Consider the following 16452-nt stretch of genomic DNA (forward strand, 5'->3'; position numbering starts at 1 on the left):
AAAAAAGAATAACGAAAGCCTATGGGACACCATTAAGCAAACAAAATTCACATTTTGGGAGTTCCAGAAGGAGAAGAGATGCGCAAAGGGATAGAAAGCCTAATTAATGAAATAATAGCTAAAAACTTCCCAGGTCTTGAAAGAAGTATAGACATCCAGATACAAGAAGCTCAAAAATTCCCAAATAGATTTAATTCAAAAATGTTCTCTCTGAGGAAGATCACAGTCAAACTCTCAAAAGTTGAGGACAAAAAGAGAATCCTAAAAACAGCAAGGAATAAAAAAGTCAAGTCATATATAAGAGTCTCCCCATCAGACTAAGATTTTTCAGCAGAAACTACAGGCCAGGAGAGAATGGGATAATATATTCAAAGTGCTGAAAGAAGAAACTGTCAGCCAAGAAGACTATACCCATCAAAGCTATCCTTCCATAATGAAGGAGAAATATTCTTTCCCAGACAAGTGACAACTAAGGGAATTCATCACCACTAGACAAGCCCTACAAGAAAAGCTTAAGAGAGTAGAACATCTGGAAGTGAAAAGATTATATCTACCACTATGAAAACATATGAAAGTATAAAACTCACTAGTAGAGCAAATACATAAATGAAAGAGAGAAAAGAGTTGAAGTTACTACTACAGAAAACCACCAAAGTTCAACGATAAACAACGAGAGGAAGAAAGGAACAAAAGATACACAAAACAACCGGAAAACAATGAGCCAACTGACAGAAATAAGTCCTTGCCTATCAGTGATAACCTTGAATGTAAAAAGATTAACTCCCTCACTTAAAAGATATAAACTAGCTGAATAGATTTTTTTTACTTATCCAACTATACGCTGCTTACAAGACATTCACTTCACCTTCAAAGACACACATAGACTGAAATTGAAGGAAAGGAAAAAGATATTCCCTGCCAATGGAAACCAAAAGCAAGCAAGAATAGCTATACTTATCAGATAAAACAGACTTTAAGTATAAAACTATTAAAAAAAGACAAAAAAGCCATTATATAATGTTAAAGGGATCAATTCAGCAAAAGGATGTAACAATTCTAAGTATATATGTGTCCCACACAGGAACACCCAGATATATAAAGCAAATATTATTAGATCAAAAGAGAGAGATAGACTCCAATACAGTAATAGTTGGGAACTTCAACATCCCACTCTCAGCACTGAACACATCATTTAGACAGAATATCAGCAAAGAAACATTGGATTTAAACTGCACTTTAGACCAAATGGACCTAACTGACATTTACAGAACATTTCATCTGATAGCTGCAGAGTACACACTCTTCTCATCAGTGCATGGAACATTGTCCAGAATAGACTGTATCTTAGGACACAAAACAAGTTTCAACAAAGTTTTAAAAATCAAATCATATCAAGTATTTTCTCAGGTCACAATGGAATAAAGCTACAAATCAATAACAAGATGAACTTTGGAAACTGTATAAATACATGGAAATTAAGCAACATGCAGGAGCATCTTCACTCACAAAAATGTAACTGGAGCTGTGTTAGGGCAAAGCTGCCACACTCAAGCTTTGTCTCAGGAAAACAGACTCCCTGAAGAAAGGCAGGAAGAAATTTGTCCTCTCTCTGTCTGATTCAAACATTGAGGATGAATTCCAACTGGTACTTAATGAGTAATTAGGCAGTGTCCCTTTTACCCCAGTGGTACTGATATAAGTGGATCAGCATGCTGAGTTTTCCTTCTATGGACTGCCACACTCCATTCTCTCCAGACTTTACACTTCGTGATGGACACTACCAGGTAAGAGCTGGACACGGGGCAGGGAACCACTTTAGGGAGCACACTGCATTCTGAGATGTGTAACTCAGACAACAATACTTACAGATATGGACAGCAACTGGAATGCTGGTAGAGATGTTCATCAGGAATTGCAGTGTGTATACACAATATATACAAAGTATATATTGGTCAAAGTACTAGACACCTGGGCAATGATAGAAGAAGCTACTACTTTATACTGGTTATATGGTCAAAACAAATAGCTCACAATGACGATGTAACAGATAAGAACACTTATGCAGCAAGTAATATTGCATCAAAATTTAGAAAGTAAAAAATGTTACAAAACACAAGAAGACATTGTGAGCAAAAGTATTTAGCATATTTCTCTGGGTCACTGTCAGATCAAGTAGCAAAAAATAAACATATGGACATTTGAATAAGATAATTAATAAAGGATTTAATAGACACATAAATTGTACCCTACAAAAAGAGAACATCATATGTCTAAGTCTCTAGAGTTCATGGAGCATTTACTAAAATCAATGGTTTTTTAGGTCAAATACATATATCTTAAGTATCCCAAAACATAAATTATGAAAGTCATATTTCTGACTATAAAAGAAACTTTTAAAATCACTTTTTAAAATGTTCTAAGAGGCCTGGTGTGGTGGCTCAGACCTGTAATCCCAGCACTTTGGGAGGCTGAGGTGGGTGGATCTCCTGAGGTGAGGAGTTCGAGACCAGCCTTGCCAACAAGGTGAAACCCTGTCTCTACTAAACAAATAAAAAAAAATTAGCCAGGTGCGGTGGTGCACACCTGTAGTCCCAGCTACTTGGGAGGCTGAGACAGGAGAACTGCTGGAACCCGGGAGGTAGAGGTTGCAGTGAACCAAGATAGTGCCATTGCACTCCAGCCTGGGTGACAAAATCACATTTTCAAATACAAACATTACAAATTATGATAGTCAAAAAGGTGGTCTGTATATGTTCCAGCTTCCTCTTCTTGCCTTTTAATTCCTGAAATGACCAAATACTTTTTAAAATATTAAGTTATATCTATATCTATCTATTAAAGTTTTATCTATATCAAGGGATCAATAGATAGATCCATAACACACTAAAAGGCAAGGGGACCCTTAGGGGACTGAAACCAAGAAGTCTCTGAAATCTGGAAAGGGACTCACCTATGATAGAATACTGGCCTCCCGAAGATGTCTACTTCTAATCCTCAGATTGGTGAACACGGTATGTCACATGGCAAAGGAAAATTAATGTTGCCGATGAAATTTTAGTTGCTAATCAGCTGATCTTAAAATAGGAAGATTATCCTGAATTATTTGGGTGGCCCCAGTGTAATCACAAGCATCCTTAAAAGTGGAAGAGGAAGGCAGAGAGGATGCCAGGGTGACGCGATATGAGAAGAACTTGGCCCAACCTTGCTGGCCCTGAAGATAAAGGAAGGGGACCATGAGTCAAGAAATGTCAGCAGCCTCTAGAAGTTTGAAAAGGCAAGTACCTGAATTCTCTCCTAGAGCCTCCAGAAAGAATGCAGCCTTGCCAGTCCCTTGATTTTAGCCCAAAAAGACCTGTGTCAGACTCCTATCCTACAGAACTGTAAGATAATAAATGAATATTGTTTTAAGCCACAAAGTTTGTGGTAATTTCTTACAGCAACAGTGGAAAATTACTAGAGATGGGGGCCGGGCATGGTGGCTCACCTCTGTAATCCCAGCACTTTGGAAGGCCAAGGTGGATGGATCACCTCAGGTCAGGAGTTCAAGGCCAGCCCAGCCAACATGGTGAAACCCTGTCTCCACCAAAAATACAAAAATTAGCCAGGCGTGGCGGTGGATGCCTGTAGTCCCAGCTACTCAGGAGGCTGAGGCAGGAAAATCACATGAACCCGGGAGGTGGAGGTTGCAGTGAGCTGAGATTGTGCCGCTATACTCCAGGCTGGGCCACAGTGTGAGACGTCTCAGGAGATAGAGAGAGAGAAAGAGAGAGAGAGAGAGGGAGAAAGAAAATTAGTAGAGACTGGTTTGATCCAGCATCCCAACAAGCAGGCTATGAAAATAGATCAACAAGCACTTTCACAAGAAGCCCTAAATACAGTTGCACAATCAAGAAGCATGACACTGCAGAAAGCAAACACCATAATAGAAAGGAGCCAAACTCAAGATATGAAAGAAGTTATTATCTAACAAAACAGAAATAAAAGAGCAGAATAGGCATTTGTAATAGATATCCTCAGAAAGAGCCAAGATTCTTTTAAAAATAGAGTAAGAATAATGGAAACTAAAGACAATTATTGAAACAGAAAACTCATTGGATGAGTTAAGTTGCAAATAGCACCTCTAATGAGAAAATTAATGATAGAGAAGACCAAGGAGAATTTTCCCAAAACTCAGCACAGGAGGCTAAAGAGATAGAAAATATACTAAAATGCTAAAAGACATGGAAGACAGATCCATATCTGAATTCACAGAGGATGGAGAGTTTAAAAAGAAATGGACTCCAAAATAATAAAATACAAGAAGGATTATTTAGCAAAGAAAAGTAGTAAAATTGAGTGCTAAGTACCAAAAAGCATTGATGACAAAAATCTAAATAAAAATCTCAAGCTAAAAACTGCCAATGATAAGAAGGGAGTTGGCTGAAGGTGGGGTAGGGAGGGAGAGAGTGCACTAAAACCATGTAAGGTACTTGTCTGATTGAAAGGAAGCTATAGATGCCAATTAACTCCTGATGTTGTTAGAAAAACATTTGTAAGTATATATATTATAAAATTAAGAGTAATTATGAGAAAATACACATGAAAGGGATAAATTTCAGTCATTTGTGGGGAAGGGATAGAGCTCAGAATGAAGAAATCCCAATCAATCTAGCTGTGTCCTGAAGAAATAACACAATGAGTAATTAGGATGTTTCTGGGATTGTAGAAATGGTCTATCATTAACAAGTCTGCAACAATAATTCACATGAGTAGGTCAAACAAGAAAAATAGGTGAGCATCTCTTAAAGGTGAAAAATTCACTTGATAAAATGCAGTTCTCATCTTTGATTAAAAATACAACTTTAAATGTTTAAAAGACACTTTGAAAACTTGATAAAGAATACCTCAAAAATACAACTTTAGATATTTAAAAGATACTCTGAAAACTTGATAAAGAATACCTCAAATATCTAACTTTAATCAAAATCCCACCCCGAGGCATTCCTGTTAAAGTCAACATCAAGAGTGCACACATTGTTCTTTCTGGAAGTTTTAACCACTGTAATAAAGGGAAAAAAATGACAGGAAGAAATACCGAAATTAAGAAAGAAAATCATTATTATTTTTAGATTATAAGACTGTCAATGTGGAAAACCAAAGAGAAGTCATTGAAAAAATGTTAGCACCAATAAAAGAATACAGTGCCCGGCACAAAATAAATTATTATCATTACTATTTTCTTAAATACTTTCTTTTTAAGAGATAAGGTTTTGTTCCACTGCCCAGGCTGGAGTGTAGTGGCACCATCATAGCTTAAGATCCTGGGTTTATGCCAGCCTCCCACAGAGCTGGAGTTACAGGTACAAGCCACTCCTTCTGGCAAAAATAAATTATATTTTGAAAAAAATCCCTCAATTATCCAAAAATAGCAGGTTGTCAAATAGATTTTAGTATCTCTGTATAATTAAATAGTACTATGTACCCTTTACAAATAATAAAAATCAAATTGCATAAAAATATTTTAACTATATGTGAAAAAATGCAGTTTATTTAAAAAGTACCAAAGTAAATATGTACCTATGCAAGTAGAAAAATTAATAAGATACATATCAAGATATGAACAGTGATTATCCTTGCACAGTAAGATTATAATGGAATTTTATTTTCCTCTTAGTTTTTATCTATATTTTTCAAACTTTTAACATTCAAAATTAAGTTTACTGTACTATTTACTGAATAATTTGCCAAAAATCAATTGCCAATAATATGAATAACGTCCAATCTCACAGAAAATAAAACTGCATGTTAAATCAAAAAAGCACATAACATCTAGATGAAACTCATGATCTTGAATTAGATCTCAGTTAAGACAGACTTGCTACAAAACATATTCAGTAACAAGACGAGGGGCAGGTTCTATGATGGACCAGCTATTAGACGCTATTAAGAAATACATTTTAATTTTTTATAATGTTATTTGGCTATTTTAGGAAAATGTAATTTTTTTAGAGATAGACAATAAAGCATTTAGAAATAGGTTACCAGAAGCTTGTTATTTTTACTATAAGATATTTAAGCATAAAAAGATAAAGGGGGTCAAAGGAGGATTCTTGTTTCTTAAAAGATTTTTTAAAAGGCAAGATTTTTTTTTCACCTATCAAATAGGGAAAATTTAAAAATATAATATCTGGGTTGGTAGGTGGGAACTAAAATAAGAACCCTCATTTACCACTTAGGCAGGAATGAAAAATTAGTACAACCTTTCTAAAGGGCAATTTGGTAATTTATATAAATTTCTTAAAAATATACCTCCCTTTATTTTAGCAATTCCACTACAAGGAATTTTCTAAAGAAATAGTCAAAAATAACACACAAAAGATATGACTATAAGGATACTCATGACATAATGAAATACTGAAAAAATCAAAATGTCTAATATAGAAAATGGTTAAATCAGTTATATATAATTAAATAATATGCAGCCTCACATACTGTACTTTGAAAAAATGATAATGTTAAATGAATACAGTAATAGAAAATTATGGCCAGGCGTGGTGGCTCACGCTTATAATCCCAGCACTTTGGGAGACTGAGGTGGGTGGATCACGAGGTCAGGAGATCGAGACCATCCTGGCTAACATGGTGAAATCCTGTCTCTACTAAAAAATACAAAAAAAATTAGCAGGGCGTGGTGGCGGGTGCCTGTAGTCCCAGCTACTCGGGAGGCTGAGGCAGGAGAATGGCATGAACCCGGGAGGCAGAGCTTGCAGTGAGCCGAGATTGTGCCACTGCATTCCAGCCTGGGTGACAGAGTGAGACCCCGTCTCAAAAAAATAAAAATAAAAATAAAAATGTGTGTAGTAGGACTCTAATTTTGGAAAATATGATTAAAACCTGACATATACATAAAAGCTAGAGGACAAAAAATGTGATGAAATACACCAAATACTAATAATAATGGTTCTCTGAATCTCTGAATTATAGATGAATTTAATTTTCTTTCTTATACTTTCAGATATCCCTAAAATGTCTCATTTTGAGCACCCTTTATAATCCAAAAAAGTTATCATAAGACAATTTAAGAGTTGTCTTTATAGTTGTGTAAAAATATTTTATATTTAAAGAAACATGCTTGTTTTATTTGCAATACTAAAATATAAAGATGGAGAACTTTCAGATAATAGTAGATAACTGACATTCATAGATGAGGACCCACCCTACAGGTCCCTGGCAACCAGACCCATGGTGTCTGGGTTCATGAGACTGAAAATCAGCCACCAGATGGGAAAGCTGGTCAGTTGTCCTTATAGTATCCTGCCACAAAAACGCAATACTCCTCCAGAGGCATTCATACCCTGAGGCAGTTCCTAGGGTATACACTAAACGAACAAGATAGTAACTTTTATATTTATTGGGAAAAAAGGAGGGAAAAATGGGAAGATGAGAGTGGAAGATTAGAGAGTTCAGTTTTTTAAAGAAAGTAAAAACAAATAAACAGGTAAAAGCTCTTGATTTTTAAAATGCATCAAATAAGAAGGGTGAGGAAATAGATGAAATAAGCTATATTTCAGAAAAAAAGGGTAGACAAGACCTATGAAAATTAAAACTACAAGGAAGAATAGACCAGGAAAAAAAAACAAAACATTAAGTGAGATAAGTGGAGGAAAGATCACATAATCAAGTCAACAAATAGGCAAGAAAAACATTGCTTCATTTGTCAAACTGAAGGTGGAGGGACCTGGAGGAAGGCAATTGCTAGACTGTGCCAGATTCAAGGTTGTGAGGGGCTTGGTCCCGGCCACTTCCTCCATTTAATAAATGTTTATTCAGAGTCTATTTTTCTGCCAGTGCCATGCTACGCACTAGGCACCAGGGATATAAATATGAATCAGACTGACATAATTCCTGCTTTCAAAAAGCTTATGAATCAGGGACAGACACAGACTAGCAAACTATTATAGTACCAAACGACAAGGGAGATCAAACACATGTCTGCTGTAAAAACGTATAATACATAAGTGCCATATCAGTGGTATATATAAATTACTGTTAAATGTTACTGAAAACAATAAACTAGAGAAAGATGAAAAGAGAAAATTCACTAGGTCAAAGCAGAAGAAATAAATAACATTAGTTTTTTTCCTCATCACCGCAAGTGCTAGTTGTTTTCCATCTTTTCAAGACAGCTGTAAAGACACTGCTTTTTATCCTGCTTGTGAAATTCAAAGGACATTTGCAACATTTACAAAAAAAAAACACTTCAAATCATTTTGCAAAAATTTTAAGGAAACGACCTATTTCCTGTATAATGAATGGTTAGCAAACTTGCTTACTTGAAGCACCTGTGCCATAATGTGAAAAAGTCACAGAAGTCTTTTTACTTACCAACATCTCTTTTTCAGAAGAAGAGAAAATAACTCGTAAATGAACGGAAATACAATTGTAAATGCTTGACAAACACAAGTTCTTAGTTTAAAATCGAGTAAAGCGATACCTTAGAAACAGATTGGTGCCATCTGTTGGCGCATACTGGAATTACTCCTACGTATATACTTCCCTTTGAAAGGTCAGGAGGTATGTGAGTTAGCAGGCTTTTCTGGGCTACAGACTAAACCAGTGATCAAATTTTCTAATTCGTGTGAGGAAGCAACTTACAAACATTTCAATGTGAAGAAAAATATTTTTCTAAGGTAATATTTCTCTGTAAGAGTTTACAGCCTGGATATTACATTTGTCACCCAAGTGGAAAGTTATTTTAAACAGCCTGTTTTCTATTATCATCATATTTAACATTTCAAGAATAATTGCAGTTTCCCTTACCAAGTGATTTTGAGCATTATTTTAGCTGGATGAGATAGTATAAAATAAAATAAGTATAGTTCCACAATTTGGGGTTTTTAAAAATCAACTTCTAAGGAAAGTTTACTGGTTGATACACATTTATGATGACATATTTAGCCATATCTAGAAGGACTCATACCCACATTCTGATCAACATTTGGTGTTATTAAATGGTTTAGATTTTAATTTAGGAATAATAAATAACACTGAAATCCTACAGGACTCATTTAAAAATCAATTTTCTAAAGACCATTTAGAAGAATTTCAGAATGACATCAACAAAGGCTGATTACCAGAAGTCTCTGGTTAAGCAGAGACTTCCGGTGGACTGTAAACCCTTTTCCCCAGACTTCTCACTTAACTGAGTTCTGAAAAGAACAGAAAGCATGAGTGAAACAATCATTCCATAATTTATCTCACTGTCTGGCATGATCTCATCTTTATTTTAAAAAAAAAAAAAAAGACAACAAGGTAAGACCTTACAATTCGGCTAATGACAAAGTTGGACACCTTGGTAAGAATCACTTCTGCTTTCAGGAGAAAGAGAAAGGCTGACTTCTTACGATTCATCCTTACTCATCAAACATAACCGGAAGTCTCTGGGGAGGCTCAGTAAGAAGTGGATGGATCTCTGCTCCACTGACAAAAGGAGACAGCCAGAAAGCAGCAGGTATCTGTGACCCTGGGAAACCAGATTTGTGAAACAAGCCAAGGGAAAGGGCTGGCTGTGGCTTTGAGGGAATTTCAAGTAACCGTGGACTAACGTCTTAAGAAAACACACAACCATCACTGCAGATCTGGGCACATTGACATGTCATTAGGAGATTGCATCACATCACCAACGTTCAGGAACAAGGAGACCATTCTCGTCGAGGCTGTCATAACTCAGAAACGTCTGCAAGGGGATGACAAAAACACAAAAATCAAGTAATAGCGAAGACAGCAATGACAGTTAAGCAAACAAAGAAACAGACAGTACTGGGCCGAACTCCCCACTTGGCCACTTACTGTGAGGCTTGGGACAAGTTCCTCAACCTCCATTTATTCATCCACAAAATGGGAGTACTTTTAGGAAAGATACTGAATTTAAAGTGGCTGGAATAGTGCCTGACATAGAAGAGAAGTCATAATAGTAAGGAGTTTGGTGTAAATCATATGGTTTTTTGTACGCTGAGGGGTAAAGATTTCAGGATATACTATGAAGTGAAGAAAATCAAGGTGCAGGCTGGGCACAGTGGCTCATGCCTGTAATCTCAGCACTTTGGGAGGCTGAGGTGGGTAGACTGCCAGAGGCCAGGAATTCAAGACTGGCTTGGCCAACATGGCGAAACCCCATCTCTACTAAAAACACAAAAATTAGCTGGGTATAGTGGCAGGTACCTGTACTCCCAGCTACTCGGGAAAATGAGGCAGAAGAATCACTGGAACCCGGAAGGCGCAGGTTGCAGTGAGCCGAGATTGCCCCACTGCACTCCAGCCTGGGCAAAAGAGTGAGACTCTGGCTCAAAAGAAAAAAAAGAAAGAAAGAAAATCAAGGTGCAGAACCGTAAGAAGAGTATGACATCAATTGTATAAAATCTAGCCTATTATACATTTACACAGGTTATCTTCTTGCCAGGCATTGCTGTGACTACTTTCCAAGTATGAACGTATTAAGGTGCTGTGAGATAAGTACTGTTACATCATCTCCACTTAGCACCCGGGCAGGAGCAGCTGAGTAATGTTTCCGGCTTGCACTGTTGGTCAGTGGTGGGACTGGGGTTCGAACCCAAGCAGTTTGGCCCCAGTGCCTATGCACTTCAGCATTACACCACGCACGCTGCTTTAAAAGACACCCTGTGTCCTCATGAGACACACAGAGAAGAGGGACACAGAGAAGCAGAGCATTTGCAAACAGAGGCAGAGACTGCGATATTGCAGTCACAAGGCAAGGGATGCCTGGAGCCGCCAGAGGCTGGAGAGAGCATCACCCTATGAACACCTTGATTTTGAACTTCTGGCCTCCAGAACGCTGAGGGAATAAATTTTTGTTGTTTTAAGCCACACAGTCTGTGGTGATTTGTCATGGTAGCCACAGGAAACTTAATACAAGGGTCTACATACGTATGTTGATAGAGGCATATGAATCTTTTTTTCTTAAAGGATACATAAGAAATGTTCACCTTTGAGCAGAAGAACTAAGAGAAATAGATTATTGGCCTTTTTTTTTTTTTTGAGACAGGGTTTCGCTCTGTTGCCCAGGGTGGAGTGCAGTGGCATGATCATAGCTCATTGCAGCCTTGACTTTCTCTGCTCAGGTAATGCTCCCACCTCAGTCTCCCAAGGATCTGAGATCACAGGCATCCACCAAAATGCACAGCTAATTTTTATATTTTTTTGCAGAGACAGGGTTTTGCCATGTTGCTCAGGCTGGTCTGGAATTCCTGGGCTCAAACAATCCACCCACCTCAGCCTCCTAAAGTGCTGGAATTACAGGCTTGAGCCACCCCACCTGGCCTCTTCACCATTTTATGCTTTTTGTCCTGTTTGGATTCTTCACTATATATATGTATATATATCTTAATTTTTTAAAAAATAGTGCCACACTGGGATAAGTATTATAAATATAATCTGAGGCCACCAAATATACTGTCCCAATACAGACACAGGCAAAACATTATTTTGATGATTTTTACTTTTTAAAAAATGTTCTTTGCCTTTCTCCAGATAATAAATAAATAAATATTAGTGTCTACCAACAGCTTTAAAGTAAGTTCTGTGACAGTTATCAATATCATAAGATACACATACGACAGAGATAAGATTGATAATTTTGGCTGGGTGCAGTGGCCCACACCTGTAATCTCAGCACTTTGGCAGACCAAGGCAGGCAGATCACCTGAGGTCAGGAGTTCAAAACCAGCCTGGTCAACATGGTGAAACCCTGTCTCTACTAAAAATACAAAAATTAGCTGGATGTGGTGGCTGGCGCCTGTAGTTCCAGCTACTCAGGAGCCTGAGGCACGAGAATCACTTGAACCCAGGAGGGGGAGGTTGCAGCGAGCTGAGATCGCACCACTGCACTCCAGCCTGGGCAACAGAACGAGACTCCGTCCCCACACACACACACAAAAATTTGATAATTTATATATTAAGTATTGGCAGTAAACCTAAACTTCTCTGCTGAATTTAAAAAAAAAAAAAAAAAAAAGACAAGCCACAGTCTGGGAGAAGGTATCTGCAACACGTGTAATCACAAAAGGGTTAATATACAAAATATATAAAGATTTCCTACAAATCAATTTTAAAATGACTAACGACCCCAATGGGGGGAAATGAGCAAAGGAGATCAGCAGATGGATAACAGAAAAGGAAACAGAAGTGGCTCAAACACATGGGAAGGTATGCATCCTCATTAGAACATGGGAAAATACAAATTAAGACAACCAGGAGACACTATTGCACACCCCTAAGGTGGACAAAATTTAAAACATCTCGTAATACCAAACGGTGGCCAGAACGTGAAGAAATAGAAGCACGCATACATGTCCAGAGATTCTGATGTAAGTGGTCTGGGAGGAGCCGGGCATACGTTTTATTTCGAAAGCGCTTTAGGTGAGTAGATTTCATTCTAACCCCATGAAGATCAGGGGACTGAGACCTACACACTGGCCTGAGCACAACGCCCTCTAGTGGTCTATATTTTCTCGGGCACACCCTTTACATCCCAGGGCCTGGGAGGTGGTGCAGGCCCTCACTGCTACTTCCAGATCACTTTCCTTCCTCCAAACCCACCCCTTCTCGTCGCAGTCATCTACTGAGCCCCATCGCTTCATCAAGTATTCTAGCACTACTCACTATTTCATTCCGATACCACCCTTTTCATAATTTTAGTGATTTCCATAGCTACATAGAGACTCTTCCATTCACCTGGCCTCTGAGTTCTTGGAAATTCTCTCTTCTAATAATCTTGTCCTGCACCCTACCTCAGTCATGCATTCCCTTATGATATCCTAGATATCATCATTATCAGTGGTTGCACCCCCTCCATAATCTCAGCTGCCTGAATCCCACTTTCCATCTGTCACCTCCAACTCTTCCTCTGATGCCAATGATTCCCCAGCCCCACTGCACTGGATTGAAAGATCATGCTCCATCCTCTTCCTTATTCTTCTGTAGCTACCTACTCCTCTTTCCTCAACCCAGTTTAAATCCAACTCTCCATTGGACTACACTGAGCTTGAGTGGCTGAATACAGTTGGAGAATATACACACCCATACTGACTGGCTTACTTGAAATTTATGACTAGGTTCCAGCCTCAAGAGAGAGCAGTGATCCTCCTACCCTCCTTACTACCCTTCCCTAGCCCCTTCACTCTCCTACTCTCCTCTCTCACACCTCCTCTTGTCTCTTACACTTCCAAAATCTCCTTCTTGTGTCTAGGTCCTCTTTATCTCTTTGGTATGGAATACCCAAGGCTCAGTTTTGGACCACTTCTCTTCTAAATCCATGCATTCTCATCCGGGTCCATGGCTTCAAAACCATCTGCTTACTGATGTCTCCTCAATTACCAGCTCCGACCCAGACTTCCCTGAACTCCAGACTCTCACATTCAACAGCCTACTAAATAGTTGCTAAAACATTCTTGTTGAAAACCAACATTCTCATGCAATGATGCTTCATTTTCACAATGAAAACAGACGCTACCAGAGGAGCATTTCCACATCTTCCCCTGAAATTCTACAAGCCTCCCCTGCACAAGTTCTACATGAACTCTCCCTGTCCTTCGGAATGAACTCTGTGCCAAGAGCCATCCCCTTCCCACTGAGCACTGGGTCCCCCTCCTGCTCATCTACTCAAGGAAGTCACTCTTGCAATGATCTTCTCTCTACTGCATCAACATTTTTCTGCTCTGATGTATTATTCCAATCATCTTTTTTTTCTTTTCTTTTAGATAAGGTTTCACTCCCATCACCCAGGCTGGAATGCAGTGGCACGATCTTTGGCTCACTGCAACCTTCACCTCCCAGGTTCAAGGAATTCTCATGCCTCAGCCTTCTGGGTAGCCTGGATTACAGGTGTATGCCACCACTCCCAGAGAGGGAATGGATGGGGTTTCAAACATATCTAGCATTTTTTTCTTTGCAAAGAAAATTCTAAAATACTGCAAAAAAATTGTTAAATCTAGATATTATCGTATTCCCTACATTTTTTACACAAATAAGTATTTGTCATATTATTATTTTCTTTTCTATATGTTTTAACTATTCCAGAAAAATTTGAAATGAACTTAAAATGTTTTACAATACAAATAAAATAACTGAAATAAAATCTGGTAGTCCTGGAAGCAGCTACATGAGTAAAAGGGCGAAATCTGCAGTTGGTTAAACAAAAAGCAAACTTGTTGCCAGGATAGTTTGGTTTATTTTCTTCATCGGATAGGTGTGGTTTGGGTCAAAGGAGAAGATGAACTCAGCCCTCTAAAAAGAGAAGATCTGATTGGGCTGTTACAGCTCAGCAGGGCAGGGAAGGCAGGTTAGCAAAGGTGCTTGCTGTCTCTGGGCAGGAGCAGAAGTGCCAGTCACAGACGTTTGTGTATATGCTACACCAAAACACACCTGTTGCAAGTGGAACGTAATTTGACAATACTCACAAAGCCAGAACTGGAAGGGATGGTGTAGAGCAATGCTATTGATTGTAGAGGTGGAAAAACTGAGTTACAGAAGCCAAGTGTTAACGTTCAAAGTCTCGCTCCATTCAAAAAGGCTATTGATCTCAATTTAAAGCAGTTTCCACCCACTCTCACATTAAGACAACTTTCTAGTTTTTCTGTGAATTTAAAAATAACAGGCTGGGCGTGGTGGCTCACGGCTGTAATCCCAACACTTTGGGAGGCCGAGGTGGGCAGATCACTTGAGGTCAGGAGCTCGAGACCAGCCTTGCCAACATGGCAAAACCCAGTCTCTACTGAAAACACGAAAATTAGCCAGGCATGGTGGCAGGTGCCTGTAATTCTCAGCTACTCGGGAGGCAGAAGAATCGCTTGAACCCGGGAGATGGAGATGGTGCCTCTGAACTGCAGCCTAGGCCACAAATCAAGACTCTGTCACCCTAAAAAAATAATAAAATAAATATTCAGTAGCTTAAAAAATTATTAATATGAAAATATTTAATGAAAAATTAAAGAAAAAATATAATTGGGCGCGGTGGCTCATGTCTGTAATCCCAGCACTTTGGGAGGCTGAGGTGGGTGGATCACCTGAGGTTAGGAGTTTGAGACCAGCCTGGCCAACATGGTGAAACCCCGTTTCTACTAAAAAATACAAAAATTAGCCGGGTGTGGTGGCACGCACCTGTAATCCCAGCTACTCGGGAGGCTGAGGCAGAAGAATTGCTTGAACCCGGGAGGCAGAGGCTGCAGTGAGCTGAGATCATGTCACTGCATTCCCGCCTGGATGACAAAGCAAGATTCCGTCTCAAAAAAAATAAAGCAATAAATTAATTAATGTATATGGAAGAAACTGGAATATAAGTAACAATTGTCTGTCAAAAAGAGAATGATTGAATGAAATATAGTTACAAACATATAACAATATGTAAGACAAGTCTTAGAAGAGTGGTTTTGGTTGATATGTATTGACCAAGAAAGATGATTATAATATGTAATAGGGGAAAATTTACAAAATGTGTCAACATCTCACCATTTTTATAAAAAAGCAAACAAAAAGTTGTTTATGCACACTTGTATTTATATACACTTAGAAAAGCTATGGTAGGATCCACACACTATAAAAAATGGTAGTGATATTGAAGAAGAGAGGGTGAGGCTATATTTTCTTTAACTTTGAATTTATAATTTTTTAAAAATAAGAAGGTATGGAGTGGGAGAAAGAAGAGAAAATCTGCCTTAAACACATCGCTCACAAAGAATCACTGTTTTTAAATTGTATTTCCCCTGACTTTTATATAAAACACAAAATTGTTTACAAAACTAGTTAATACTGTAAACACTGCACTTCCTCTGCATCTGAGTTCGTATTAAGCCGTATTTGAGGAAGGCCTTACTATGTGGCCTTCCTTCCATGTCAACGAATTCTCATTTTTAAGGGCTACAACATATTCGATGTCTGAAGCTACTGTAGCTTACTTCACCAGTCTTCCTGGGGGACATTTAGATTGTCTCCAGCTTCCCCCCGCAGAAGCAACTACAATAAACATCCTTGTACATACATGTTTGCCCATTTGACTGCCTACTTAGGACAAATCAGCAAATGTGGAATTCCTAGGCCAAAGCTAATACATCGGAATTTTGACCCACAGCTCCAAACTGGCCTTCTGGAAAGTGGGTTTTCGCTGTTTGTTTGGGGTTTGTTTGTTTTAAATCTATCACACTCCCACGGACAGGGCAAGGGAGTGCTGCTTAACGCAGAATCAGGAGCTCAAACTTTAGCTGAACTTGCGCGACCTCTTCCCAGTGACACGGTGGGGGTTTTCCAAGCGCTTTTAAGGAAAGGGATCTGGCGAACCCCGAGACTCACCCGCCCTCGGTTGGACAGCGGGCGCGCTCTGGTTCTCTGCGCTGGCGCAGGGGTGGGACAAACCAAGTTTCCAGGAGGCTCGCCCAGCGCGGGCCCTGCCCCTCGCAGCGTGGG

General features: G+C 38.8%; 1 protein-coding gene across 1 annotated transcript in view; it reads right to left on the reverse strand.

The window, feature by feature from the left end:
- Positions 1 to 8421, reverse strand: part of TLR6 (toll-like receptor 6) — a 23011-nt gene extending 14590 nt beyond the window's left edge. Inside the window, exon 1 of the mRNA XM_011983536.1 lies at positions 8365 to 8421. The gene's annotated coding sequence lies outside the window, so the exon portion shown is untranslated. The remainder of the gene's footprint in view (positions 1 to 8364) is intronic.
- Between the last annotated feature and the right edge of the window lie 8031 nt (positions 8422 to 16452).

This window comes from Mandrillus leucophaeus, unplaced genomic scaffold (genome assembly GCF_000951045.1).
Source record: "Mandrillus leucophaeus isolate KB7577 unplaced genomic scaffold, Mleu.le_1.0 Scaffold251, whole genome shotgun sequence".
Taxonomy (NCBI): domain Eukaryota; kingdom Metazoa; phylum Chordata; class Mammalia; order Primates; family Cercopithecidae; genus Mandrillus; species Mandrillus leucophaeus.